Below are 12,992 nucleotides of genomic sequence, written 5' to 3' on the forward strand. Positions count from 1 at the left end.
ATTTTTTTTCCTGCTATTTCAAATGCACTTGTTTTAATAAATAAATACAACGTTTTAAAAGCATACACAATCTGTGTAAAAATATTAGTCTGTGGTTAAAAGGACTTGAAAGGACTCGAAACTCAAAATGCATGACTTGTGACTTGACTTGAGACTTTCCAGTCTTGACTTTGGACTTGACTCGGGACTTGCCTGTCTTGACTCGGGACTTGACTCGAGACTTGAGGGCAAAGACTTGAGACTTACTTGTGACTTGCAAAGCAATGACTTGGTCCCACCTCTGGTGTACACTGTATATATATGTATACATTGTTGTCTTATAATAATAAATTATGTTTATATAGCACTCTACACATTTTAAGAATCAGAGTAAATAAGAAGGTAACTACTTTAATGTACAATGACTTAAAAACAAACACAATTATGGAATCAAACCATCCCTGTGCCTTGTGATTGCTGCTCTTGTTTTTCAAGGCTAGAAGGTGGCAGCTCTCGTCAACTGATAACGCTACACAGCACATATCACAGGAAAGCTTCCATAGCATCTGCCAAACTACAGATCCTGTTATGTAGACCAGAGCATTTTCCACCAGAGCAACAACCCGAGTGGGAAACTTAACTTAGTTAACTGAAAGTTAACCTTAACTTTAAAATAACTGTGGTCACACACAATGGCCGAAAGGCGATGGGTGTTTTTCTGCTGTCTCAGCAGAGGACATCTCTACTGCTCAGAGGGACACCATGTTATGTTGGGCTGCCACACTACCGGTCTCACTATGTGCAACACCACAACAAACCATCAGGCGGTGGAAGATGGCCTGCAACTGGTGTGCATTTGGATTGTTGTTCCAGTCTCTTTACATGGAAAGCAGAGACAATGCACAATCATACCCAAGACATAGCATATTAAGACATCAATTTTTTTCAGAATTTATTATAGTTAAAACATCATCAACCCTACCTGACGCTCTGATTTAATTAAATAGGAGCTCCAAGGGATCCTGGATGAACCTGTTGGTGAGCACATAGCGATGTACTTGAAGCAGTTCTGGAATCATCAGCATCAGTGCGTCCATATTGATGACAAATCCGATCACCGACAATTACATGCACAATAAAAAAGTTGTATTAATTTGATCATAGCGAAACAAGAACCTCCATAAAAGCGCCATGTAATGTTGTTCAATGAATTTCAACCATTACATCCATCACTAATTTGTAACCAACAATTGTTGAGTGCCTATTGCAGTGATGCAAACTCACAGAGAATGAAAATTGTAAACAGCTACCAGGGCGGATGGATAATTAGTTTGCATCCATGTTTTTAAGAATTGGAACAGTATTTGTTTTAGCTTATACAGTCAGATGTTCAGTTGTTTATAGCCATCCTTCCTTTTCCACCGTTTATCCCTTACGAGGTCGCGGGGGGTGCTGGAGCCTATCTAAGTTGTTTATATGTTTAAGTAAATGTATATTAAGATGTTGGTAAATTATAAGTACATTTTGTGCAAAAAACAATTGCTGGTCAATGTTATACTAACAATATTTGTTTTATAGCATTATTGTGTCTGTTGTAATCTAAGTCAGTGTCAAGCAAAATGACTAATAACGTCTCAGTTCATATTGGGAACACTAGCACTAAACATACAGTAGCTAACTAAGCTAGCTGCAGGAGCTGGCAACAATTTTGCTGGTGGGCATAAATACAATAAATATCAGTATATACAATAGTATACAGTACAATAATCTTCAATTCACAAAATATAACCAATAGTAAGGTTTACTCTTACTTGTGAAAATGAATCCCCCATGACCTGCTTTCCACTACCCGCCGATTTGTGCAAGAATATACAGCACAATACTCTGCCATCGTGTTCTTCCTGCTGCTCAAAGAGTAGATAGATGGCGGCCACACTAAAATGTATCCTAAAATGTGTTTTCTGACAATTCTTCCAACTTTAACCACAGCATCAGTGGCACTTTCCATAATTTTCAGCAGACTGCATTGGAAAATGATCAATCCCCCCCACCTTCAGGAATGGGGCCTTATGAAGCCCTTCCCTGCTGTGCATGATGCCACGAGCTAATACACTCCAAGATCCTCTCCTCCTGGTGTTAAAGTTGGACGTGGCAACAAACCAAATTAGTCAAATAAACTTTCTTGTTTTGATGTATTCCTAAATCACTATGACAAATTTGAGTCAGGGCGACTCCTTGAAGTGTTGCAAAGAGCCAAAATGTTTACTTTCTGCCCACTCAGCATGCAGTCTTCATTTAATTTTAAGTTCTGGAGTTTAATCTGATGAAAGAAAAACACTTCTCCTTGCTACACAAAGATGACTGATGGGAGTGAAAAGAGGAAAGGATGCTAAGACTGAGGATACAGGAAAGCAGAATGGGGTCGTATATTTTTTTTTTGGGGTGGTTTGGAGGAGGAGCAAGCTGCACTGCAGCAACTGGGCGTTGGCTTGTCACATAGAGAAAGGCAGAGCGAGGCAGAGGGGAGAGGAGAGCAGACAGAGGTTGCAAGGACGTCCCTGAGAGGAAATACAAAGAGATAAATGATATGTGTGCCTGCATGTGGTATTCTGCTATATTTACTGTCTAAATTACTGACACACATGACTGCACAGCAATTTGGCAGGGAAACATCCAATTCTATGTTAAAATTGAACTGGACAGAACATAACTACCAGCAGGCTGTCATAAAAACTATAGAAGGCTTTAGTTTGTTTAAAAATGTAATATTGTTACAATAATGTTAGTTTTCTACTCGAGTAATAGCATCTTTTGTGAGGCGCCTAAACTGGAAAGAAAGTTCACATATTGGGCTGAATTCACTTTTAGGGTATAAAAATTGAGCGTGATAGTAAAGTTATATCTTGACTACTGCACCTGAAGCAATAAAATGAATAAGGAACATAAAAAGCGTGAAGCGGGACGTTTTGGTCAGCCTCCTCGACGAATGACATCACCGCCAGCGTCGCAACAAACCAGCCAATGGAAACACGGCGATTAGAGTCACTAGCGCAGCAGCTTATTACCAATGACATTTCTTTATTAAATCATGACTGCCTGCCCGCCTGCCGTGCCTTTTGTGGTCGTCTATGCTTTTAACAAGATTGAATCGTGTGATTCATTACTGAGTTGACGAGTCGGCACTCCTAAAAATATTTGGGCAATGGACAGAGCGGCACAGTGGTCAAAACACAGTTTCTGTATGGGTCACTTGCAGTACTTTGCATGCCATTATTATGATAAAATGACATTGAAAACATACAGGAAAACATAATTCATCTGGTTTACATTAATAGTGTCACATTTGGAGCCACTGTTGAGTTATTGGACTGGACTCAGGATACAGAGATGGCAGGAAAAGTGCAGGTAAAATGTATTTCATGAGAAAAATAGTGCAGCAGGGAAGTGCACAAAAGGAAAAAGAAGTCAGAGGAAGCATCGGGAAAGCTATGCAACATGGAGGTACAATGCAGACAAAACAAAATGATCCAGCCCTAAAAGAGGGCTGGCATACAATGCATCCTGATTGGACACCGGGGACAAGTGTGTCCAGATTGCCAATCAAGGACAGGTGAGGGATCCAGCCCTCAGACAGAAGTAGTGGTAAAAAAGAAGCAAACAAGAAATGGAACCAAAAAAAAAGCGTTGGACAGGAAACAAAACAAAATACCAGAAACCAGGGCTGTCCAAGTTAACGTGATAACGCGTTAACTATAAGGTCCTTTAACGGCGATCATTTTTTTAACACACGATTTACATCCTGGCTCCTTTTTGACCTTCGGCCCGTTCCGTAACTTCAGGAAATGTAATGGCGTCCAGTTACTGTGGAGTAACAAGCGTGGAAAAATAGCGAGCAGAAATGTACAAAGAAAACGGGCAATTATTGGAATCTCAGGTCCAAAGCCATAACAAGTTGTTCTTTGGACAAAACAAGGCAATTTTATCTTCAATCGCTGTGAGACGACATCATTGGATCCAACGGTGCTGGCAAACTTTGCCGCAGGAGAGGCTTCACGTCCGTGTTTACATTACAGTTGAGTGCATTACTAACATAAAATGGAGATTGTTACTCCAACTGCTTTATTAAGATGGAATTAAAGCTCAGCAGATAAAAAGACAGCAGCAAGGAAGTCGAAAGTCACTTTATTCGGAGACTTTCATCAAAATAAGTTAAGTCTTTTCTCATACCAATCACAAACGTCCGGCTCTAACTAACAAAACAACGGAAAATAGTCTTACATTACGATCATGCTTTGTCAAAGATGTTTTGTAATGTTATTCTGTGATATTTCTACCTAAATCAATATTTTCTGGCAGAGTAAAATAAAGTGTATTGTAATAACCAGTCAACCTTTTTATGTATGTTCACAAATAGCACTGACGAACTAAATAGACAGACACGCAACACACACACACACACACACACACACACACACACACACACACACACACACACACACACACACACACACACACACACACACACACACACACACACACACACACACACACGACGGCTCCATCCTCGAACACTTTCTTGTCTCCTTCGCTCTCACTGAGACTTGGTTCATAACTACAGCCATGCCTGCCACTGCCCTCTGTTACCCACATCGGGTAATTATAGTTCACTACACAATAGTACCATCACTACAGTATTTACTTTTATAACCTGTACCAATTGATAGTTCACAATTGCACAATGTTTAACAGGCAGAATATTAATTTTTATTATTAAATAGAGAAGGTTAGAAAATTGTCTTGCAGCAAAGCAAATATGATTAACTTAACATAATTCAAAATGTATTTATTCAGGTAGAAACATCACATTATATATTACCAAACATCTTTGACATGATCGTAACAATTCACATTTTGTTTTATTAATGCGTGAAACTGGTGTCTAAACATGGTGTAGCTCCCCCTTCTGAATGCAAGTGCTCCTACAGCAGGAATAAAAATTCTGTATTCCGACACAATACAAAATCTGGCAAGACACCAACACACTGCAGGTTGTTTTTTTTCTTTAAAAGCTTTTTGTGTTGTGCTGTTTAAAAAAGGATAATGTGTAAAAAAAAAAACAATTCAGTAAAGCAAAGTAATTGTCCAGTCATGGTATTAAAACTTGAAAATGATCTGCCTAGGGTACATTTATTAATGATGAAATTTTATATTTATCCGCGATTATCGCAATTAATTTTGAGTTAACTATGAACAAACTGCGATTAATCTCTTCAGCCTTAACCGAAAGTAATGATGTGAGATCATGACAGATAGTGTCCATTTGGTGTTTTTTCCAAGTAACTAAGTGTTTTTTGTCTTCCTTTTTTTTGCCACTTGTGCAGAATACAAACCCCACAGTCGACAGGGATGGCAAATTTGACACACCCTTCTTTTGCTTCCATTGCTTTCGCTGAAATATATTAAAATGATTATAACGGTGCACTCAAAGTACAACTGCACTTTTGGGGGAATTTTCACAATCATTCCCAATCCTTATGTGAGACAAGAACACACATCTTTCCCCTTTTTGTGCATTTTAAATACTGAAAAACTGCTAGAACAAATAACAACGAGGCTCCTTTGTTATTATTTATATCCCAATACCTAGGAAATTGTGATTCATCTAAAGTACTGCACCTTTAAAGCCTTTTAAAAAAACATCCAAACCCGCCAACAACCAAACTATTGCGACATTGTTATTGTAAGGGTCAACAGTGAGGAACTACTTTTCTGGCCAAGTGACACATCCCCTTAATCCCACTGCTCCTCTGACTACTAGCGAGTAGCCAGCTATCACAGGTGGGTAAAGTAGCCAAAAATTGTACTCAGACAAGTCATTTGCCAAGGTGGGTCCTCATGTGAGAATAAAGACCAAGTTGCGATGCACACGATCGGCCACAGCTGCTCCAAGGAAAGGAACGTGGAACTCTGTTGAACTGAACTGAAAATCCTTTATGCCTTGTGCACACTGGGTCCTCCAAAGAGATCGGGCTTGGGCTGTTGCTTCCCAACAGTTCACAGTGAAGTTGCAAATCTTAAAGTTTGCCTTTAATGTGCCTTTGTCCCTCTTGAGGGTTCTTCCCTGACTGTCCATACAGTAGCATCTTTGGAATCCTGTTGTCTTCCATGCGGATAATATGTCCAGTCCATCTCAGTTTGCACTTGATAATCAAGCACTCGATGCTGAAGAGAAGGGGGGCACACTTTTCACAACATGGAGGTTAGACACTCTGTGTTGCCACTTGATGTTGCAGATCCTCCGCAGACAACGCTGGTGAAACTGTTCCAGCAGTTTGATTTGCCAGCGGTTGGTGGTCCATGTCTCAGTACAATAGAGGAGTGCCCCAAGGACTATGGGTCTGTACACGGCAATGTTGGTGGAGCGATGGATGCCGCGGACTTGCCTGACTCTCTTTGTCACTGGGCCGAAGGCCGCACTTGCCTTTCTAAAGCACTGGACTTTAGAGTAATATGACTTAAGTAAAAGTAGTAAGCAGTCATCCAAGTAATTAGTTGAGTAAGAGTAAACCAGTCGATTTACATTCCTATCCTCACCTATGGTCATGAGCTTTGGGTTGTGACTGAAAGGACAAGATCACAGTTTCAAGCGACCTAAATTTAATTTCCTCCGTCGGCTGGCGGGGCTCTCCCTTACAGGTTGGGTTGTGAAGCTCTTTCAGCTCAGAGTAAAGCCGCTACTCCTCCACATAGAGATGAGCCAGATGAGGCGGCATCCGAACAGTATACCCGCCAGACGCCTCCCTGGAAAGGTGTTTAGGGCACGTCCGGCTGGTAGGAGGCCATGGGTAAGACCCAGGACACATTGGGGAGAATACAGTTGTGGTCAAAAGTTTACATACACTTGTAAATAACATAATGTCATGGCTGTCTTGAGTTTACAATCATTTCTACAACTCTTATTTTTTTGTGATAGAGTGATTGGAGCACATACTTGGTGGTCACAAAAAACATTCATGAAGTTTGGTTCTTTTATGAATTTATTAGGAACACCATCCCTACTGTCAAGCATGGTGGTGGTAGTTTTATGCTCTGGGCCTGTTTTGCTGCCAATGGAACTGGTGCTTTACAGAGAGTAAATGGGACAATGAAAAAGGAGGATTACCTCCAAATTCACCAGGACAACCTAAAATCATCAGCCCGGCGGTTGGGTCTTGGTCGCAGTTGGGTGTTCCAACAGGACATGACCCCAAACACACGTCAAAAGTTGTCAAGGAATGGCTAAATCAGGCTAGAATTTGTCATGTTCTGTGGTCATGTTTTGTTTAGTTATGTTCTGTTGGTTTAAGACACATTTAGTTCCTGTTTACGCTCCATTGTTTGGTTTCCATGACGACTCATTTATTTCACCTGTATTGTGTTGGACTCACACACCTGTTTTTAATCATGAAGAGACTATTTAAGCCTATAGTTGCCAGGTAGTCAGCCTGGCGACATTACTCTTGTTTACCCCTGATACTCTGGATTTACTCTGATGATACTCTTGACGTTGTTCTGCTCTGTTCATGCTAGTTTTCATGATGGATTCATACCATAGTTTATGCTTCATGCCATGCCACGTAAGTTTTGTTTATTCATGTCACAGTTAGCGAGTTTTGTTTCATGTCCATAGTTTACATTATAGTGTTAGTTTTGTTCCCTGCGTTAAGTTTGTGTCTCTGCCTTGTGCGCGCCTTTTGTTTGGTACTTTTTGAGTAATTAAATCATGTTCCTACCTTCTTTCGATGTCCGGTCAAGTCCCTTTGCACCACGGGAAAACATTCCTTGCAGCGAGCTGCGAAAACCTCGCAGTAAGCTGCACCAAAGTCCACGTTTTGACAGAATGTCGCCAGCTGAGTCTGTCATGTTCTGTGGTCATGTTTTGTTTAGTTCTGTTCTGTTCGTTTAAAACACTTTTAGTTCCTGTTTACGCTCCATTGTTTGGTTTCCATGACGACTCATTTGTTTCACCTGTCATGTGTTGGACTCACGCACTTGTTTTTAATCCTGAAGAGACTATTTAAGCCTATAGTTGCCAGGTAGTCAGCCTGGCGACATTGCTCTTGTTTACCCCTGATACTCTGGATTTACTCTGATGATAATCTTGACATTGTTCTGCTGTATTCATGCTAGTTTTCATGATCGATTCATACCATAGTTTATGCTTCATGCCATGCCACGTAAGTTTTGTTTTTTCTGTCAAAACGTGGACTTTGGTGCAGCTTACTGCGAGGTTTTCGCAGCTCGCTGCGAGGAAGGTTTTCCCGTGGTGCAAAGGGACTTGACCAGACATCGAAAGAAGGTAGGAACATGATTTAATTACTCAAAAAGTACCAAACAAAAGGCGCGCACAAGGCAGAGGCACAAACTTAACGCAGGGAACAAAACTAACACTATAAGGTAAACTATGGACATGACACAAAACTCGCTAACTGTGACATGAAAAAACAAAACTTACGTGGCATGGCATGAAGCATAAACTATGGTATGAATCGATCATGAAAACTAGCATGAACGAAGCAGAACAATGTCAAGAGTATCATCAGAGTAAATCCAGAGTATCAGGGGTAAACAAGAGTAATGTCGCCAGGCTGACTACCTGGCAACTATAGGCTTAAATAGTCTCTTCATGATTAAAAACGGGTGCGTGAGTCCAACACATGACAGGTGAAACAAATGAGTCATCATGGAAACCAAACAATGGAGCGTAAACAGGAACTAAAAGTGTCTTAACCAAACAAAACATGACCACAGAACATGACAGAATTAAGGTTTTAGAATGGCCTTCAAAAAGTCTTGACTTAAACGTGTGAACAATGCTGAAGAAACAAGTCCATGTAAGAAAACCAACAAATTTAGCTGAATTGCACCAATTTTGTCAAGAGGAGTAATCCAAAATTCAACCAGAAGCTTGCCAGAAGCTTGTGGATGGCTACTAAAAGTGCCTTATTGCAGTGAAACTTGCCATGGGACATGTAACCAAATATTAACATTGCTGTATGTATACTTTTGACCCAACAGATTTGGTCAAATTTTTGGTAGACCCATAATAAATTCATAAAAGAACAAAACTTAATGAATGTTTTTTGTGACCAACAAGTATGTGCTCCAATCACTCTATCACCAAAAAATAAGAGTTGTAGAAATTATTGGAAACTCAAGACAGTCATGACATTATGTTCTTTACAAGTGTATGTTAACTTTTGACCACGACTGTATGTCTCCCCTGGCCTGGGAATGGCTTGGAGTCACCCGGGAGGAGCTACACGAAGTGGCCGGGGAGAGGTAGTTTTTGTCTTGTCTGCTTGGGCTGCTACCCCCGCGACCAGACCTCGGATAAGCGGGAGAAGATGAATGGATGGACTAAGTATTAAGCAAAAGAAAAACTACTCACTACAACCATTGTTGTTCTCTGTGTGTGTGCTTGAGAGAGCTTACTACAGCGGCGTGGCGAAGTTGGTAGAGTGGCTGTGCCAGCAATCGGAGTGTTGCTGGTTACTGGGGTTCAATTCCCACCTTCTACCTTCCTAGTCACGTCCGTTGTGTCCTTGGGCAAGACACTTCACCCTTTGCCTCTGATGGCTGCTGGTTAGCGCCTTGCATGGCAGCTCCCGCCATCAGTGTGTGAATGGGTGAATGTGGAAATATTGTCAAAGCGCTTTGAGTACCTTGAAGGTAGAAAAGCGCTATACAAGTATAACCCATTTGTCATTTATTTATTTATGTACTACAAAAGATGCACATTCTACAGTCACTTATGAGATTATCCCAGTGCTGCCTTGTCTGATGTCATGTCACCTTTTCAGTGTGTAGGATGAGTTCTGTCATGTGACTGCCAGGCTCCGTTTAATTGGTGAAATGGAGCCAAAGCCCAGAAAATATTTTTTTCAGAAGTAACCAATAGATTATAAATAATGAAAAGTATGACATAAATAAATGTAGCGATCGGATAAAAAAATCATTGTAACAGAGTAAAAGTTAAGTTTCTTTCACAACAATACTCAAGTCAACGTAAAAATAATGCTTCATTAAAACTACTGAAAAATACAAATTATCCCAAAAGTTACTTAAGTAAAAGTAACATAGTAAATGCAGCATTACTACTCACTTCTACCAACTACTAGCTAGCTTGAGCTGCTGATAACTTTGGTTGCGACGTGCCATAAAATAAAGGAGGAGGAGCTTGAGCTGCTTCTGTTGTTGCTGTTGCCTTTAAATAAAAAAAAGGTAATGCTCAGTTATAATTCATGCACCAAGTCTGGGAATTGGTTGACTTGGACAATACACACATTACCAACAAATGGAACGCAGCATAATATCATTGCAACATCACTAGGAAGCATTTTTTTGTGTGTGCTGAAAGATACAATGTAAGTCAGTTTTATAATCTTATTTAAAACGTTTAACACATAGCAACAAATGCTACCATTCCTTGCTAAGCACTCCGTGAAATCAATGCGACCAGGAAAGACATTCTGGTAATGCTTAAAATGACCAAAATACAGTAAATATGACATGTTATCATGAATGTGATGGTTACTACATTACATACATACTACCAGCATACATACAACTGTGTTGGATGGTTTTAGAGGGTTTTTAGAGGGCTTTATAGGTGGAATAGATCATATACCCATTACCTGCATGTTTAGCTGCTTCTTACTTGCATTTTTGTACTATTCAGAATTCACAGAAAAGATAAAAGACATGTGTATTCTTGTGTCATATAAGGATTGTGGAAGATGTGCAAACCTTTTTTTTTTTTAAAAGTGCAGTTCCCCTTTAAAGACCAATAAAACACTTTGCGCACCCCTAAAAGAATAATGTGCAGGGTAATTTGCATACATTAAAATAATGCACAATGTTACTTTACTGCTTCTTATGGTCTATCCCTTGTTGCTCTCCACACGTTTTTCAATGAGAATGGGAGCCCATTGTTTTGCATGAGTCAGCAAAACACTTTATTTTCCACATGCAAGGGCTGTCTTAACTGTCTTTACTACCCTGCTGTAGGTCAAGGGTGACAAGTCAGTAAGTGGCGAAATAAGTGCACTAATAGACTTACTGTGATTTAAAAGGCAGATGCAGTTGTTTTTTTCGTGGCGTGCAATACAGATGGCAGTGTTTTTTTGTGGTATTTTTATCTTCTATCTATACAAACTAGTGAGCAATATGTAGTATTTATTACTATTTTTTTGTTTTTACTATGCATTACTTCTGTTACTGCTATGTACAAACCTGCACTGCAACAACGTAATTTCCCCATTGTGTGATAGATAAAAAGTATATCCTAAGTAGCAAGATCATGTTGTATTGCATCATGTGAGCAGAGAGTGGCGTGGTTAACATTTCAACAACAAAAACAGGATGCATGAGTTGAACTTCTTGCTCACACTTTTTAACTATTGTGCGGCAGTTTTGCGCAGCCTCATGAAATATGTAAGCTGAAGCATTGCCATTGGCCATGCACGTTTGCACAACCTTGCGTGTGTGTGTGTGTGTGTGTGTGTGTCATGACCGAATCACCTTACTCAACTGTGACAAGACTGCCCTTTCAGTCCCAGTGAACTCTAAAGCCCCCTTTTTTTTTAGAAAACTGGTGCAGTAAGAAAAAGCTTAACGTGTTTCACCCTGGAGTATTAGTTATCAGAAAAGTGTGTTTAAATCCACACTAGGGGACTTTGTGTAGGCAAACGAACAGGAGAATTGGAATCAAAGAAACAACTTAGCAGAGTCACCTTATTTTCTTCTTTTCCTACCATTGAGCAGCTCCAGTGAATTTAGAGAACTGCGGAAGCATTGCTTGCATAATGTAGCGGCAGGTACAGCTGCAAGGGGAATCCTCAGGGAGATAGATGCGAGGCAGGGCAGGGCTGCAGATCCTATGAAAAAAAAAGAATGACAAGACAGAATGCCTGAAAGCACATCTGCTAAGAAGGCTGATTGCTGGGATGCTTTGAGCAGGAATAATTGCTGCTCTGCAGAAAATGATGCCTACTGCTGTTAACTTGGAGTCTAATCATTACCTTTTCAAAAAGGTAAGAGGTATTGCTTTGATTTTTAGCTGATTATGGGTAAATCACTGTAGTAATAGGAGTTTATTTATATATACTTTTAGTTATTTTATATATGTTAAAAAAAATAATAAAAACAATGATAATTCAATGAAGAACATGTACAAAAACAAATACTTCCCAATAAATGATAAATGATAAATGGGTTATACTTGTATAGCGCTTTTCTACCTTCAAGGTACTCAAAGCGCTTTGACAGTATTTCCACATTCACCCTTTTACACACACATTCACACACTGATGGCGGGAGCTGCCATGCAAGGCGCTAACCAGCAGCCATCAGGAGCAAGGGTGAAGTGTCTTGCCCAAGGACACAACGGACGTGACTAGAATGGTAGAAGGTGGGGATTGAACCCCAGTAACCAGCAACCCTCCGATTGCTGGCACAGCCACTCTACCAACTTCGCCACGCCTAGAATGTTTTTGTTTTATACATGTTTTGCAACATGTTTTATACATAGATTACATATATATACACACATATAATATATATACATATATATATATATATATATATATATATATATACACATATATATATATACATATATATATATATATATATATATATATATATATATACACATACATATATACATATATACATACATACATACATACATATATAAATATATACATATATACATATGTACATATATACGTACATACATATATCGGGGGGTGGCATGGCGTAGTGGGTAGAGCGGCCGTGCCAGAAACCTGAGGGTTGCAGGTTCGCTCCCCGCCTCTTGATGTTCAAATTGATAAACTTTTTTTTTTGTTGCAAATAATCATTAACTTTAGAATTTGATGCCAGCACACGTGACGAAGAAGTTGGGAAAGGTGGCAATAAATACTGATAAAGTTGAGGAATGCTCATCAAACACTTATTTGGAACATCCC

General features: G+C 39.7%; 1 long non-coding RNA gene across 1 annotated transcript; it reads right to left on the reverse strand.

The window, feature by feature from the left end:
• Positions 1-394: 394 nt before the first annotated feature.
• LOC133638476 (uncharacterized) lies at positions 395-11,781 on the reverse strand. Its single transcript, XR_009823635.1, has 3 exons — positions 11,754-11,781; positions 962-1,011; positions 395-855 (listed from the first exon to the last, which is right to left on the reverse strand). It is a non-coding gene; the product is annotated as an uncharacterized LOC133638476 (long non-coding RNA).
• Between the last annotated feature and the right edge of the window lie 1,211 nt (positions 11,782-12,992).

This window comes from Entelurus aequoreus, linkage group LG21, assembly GCF_033978785.1.
Source record: "Entelurus aequoreus isolate RoL-2023_Sb linkage group LG21, RoL_Eaeq_v1.1, whole genome shotgun sequence".
Taxonomy (NCBI): Eukaryota; Metazoa; Chordata; class Actinopteri; order Syngnathiformes; family Syngnathidae; genus Entelurus; species Entelurus aequoreus.